This window comes from Mesoplodon mirus (assembly GCF_964341445.2).
Source record: "Mesoplodon mirus genome assembly, chromosome: 1".
In the NCBI taxonomy this organism is placed as follows: domain Eukaryota; kingdom Metazoa; phylum Chordata; class Mammalia; order Artiodactyla; family Ziphiidae; genus Mesoplodon; species Mesoplodon mirus.
The window spans coordinates 43,264,917-43,266,499 of record NC_138976.1 but is presented as its reverse complement, the minus strand read 5'-3'; the positions used below and the strand labels follow the sequence as shown (position 1 = coordinate 43,266,499).

Sequence of the window (1,583 nt, the reverse complement as noted above, 5' to 3'; positions counted from 1 at the left end):
ACTGCCATTCTGTGGCTTGTGGGAGCAGAACTCCAGTCTCTGCCTCTGTCTTCAGCAGACCATATTCCCTCTGTGTCTGTATGCATGTCTTAATTTTCCTCTTCTTATACGGGCACTGCTCATAGTGGGCTATGGCTTATCCTAATGACCTCATCTTAACTTGATTGTGCCTGCAAAGACCTTATTTCTAAATTGGTCACATTCACAGGTACCGGAGGTTCAGACACGAACATCTCTTTTGGGGAACACAATTTAACCCATAATAATGCTCCATCAGTATTTGATAAATGGATGAATAAATGCATGTGTGCTCAGCCACCACTTCTGAAAAAAAATAAATCAGTAAAAACCCTAATGTGATTCCCTCCTGCACAGCTGTTCCCTAGAAGAGTAGTCGTGTATCTCCATCCACTTTCTCTCTTACCCAAGTACTAGTCACCACCCCATGGACAATTTGATGGACATGAACATGAGCCCCTGAGGCCCCAGAACTATCCTTTCAGTTGTAAACCAAGGGCTGACAAAAATTGTCATTTTAAAATGGATAATAATGGAAGATGAACTCCAGTTATCTTTAAGAACAGTCAGTTTAAGGGCTGATACAAAGGATGAATTGCACATCATTGAAACAGTAGCAATGAATTACACAGGCAGTCCTATTCGAGGAACACTGGCAAATTTGAAAATGTCTGTATACCCAATGGTTTCCCTTGGGGGATTTGAAATAGCACCAACTGTGGCTTAGAGTTGAAGGGTGGTTCGGGGCCCATGCATATTAGTGGACAGCACTTGGTTGGTGTGAGGGAAGATGCAGAGTCAGAATATGAAGAGGAGCTGAAACTCCTAAGTATATCTGGAAAGTGATCTGCCCTTGGAAATGGTGGCAAGCTTCCACAGAAGAAAGTCACACTTGCTGTGAACTGGATGATGGTGATGATGAAGATAATGAGGAAGCTGAAGAAAAATGTCCAGTAAAGGAATTCATATGAGATACTCCAGCCAAAAATGCACAAAAACCAAACCAGAATGACAAAGACTCAAAAACATCAAGATCAAAAGTCAAGAATCCAAAAAACATAGAAAAACTCCTAAAACACCAAAAGGAGCTAGTCCTATAGAAGACATTAAAGCAAGAATGCAAGCAATTATAGAAAAGAGTGGTTCTCTTCCCGAAGTGGAAGCCAAGTTCATCAATTATATGAAGAATTTCTTCTGGATGACTGACCAGGAGGCTATTCAAGATCTCTAGGTGTGGAAGAAGTCTCTTTTAAGAAAATAGCTTAAACAGTTTGTTAAAGTTTTCCATCTAATCTCATTTTTATAACAGTAGATATCTGGCTGTCCTTTTTTTTTTTTTTTTTTTTGAGTGGGATAATGACATCTTTATTTTTACTAATCTCTGTTTTGGGGGAAGAATTGTTTTATTTAATTTTATTTTTTAAATTGAAGTTTTAGGGCTTCCCTGGTGGCACAGTGGTTGAGAATCTGCCTGCCAATGCAGGGGACACGGGTTCGAGCCCTGGTCTGGGAAGATCCCACATGCCGCGGAGCAACTGGGCCCATGAGCCACAACTACTGAGCCT

General features: G+C 40.7%; 1 pseudogene across 1 annotated transcript; it reads left to right on the top strand.

Moving 5' to 3' along the window:
* The first annotated feature begins 445 nt into the window (after window positions 1–445).
* LOC309806775 (nucleophosmin-like) lies at window positions 446–1,279 on the top strand (annotated as a pseudogene). The gene has a single exon. The product of its transcript is annotated as a nucleophosmin-like (transcript).
* The last annotated feature ends 304 nt before the right edge of the window (window positions 1,280–1,583 follow it).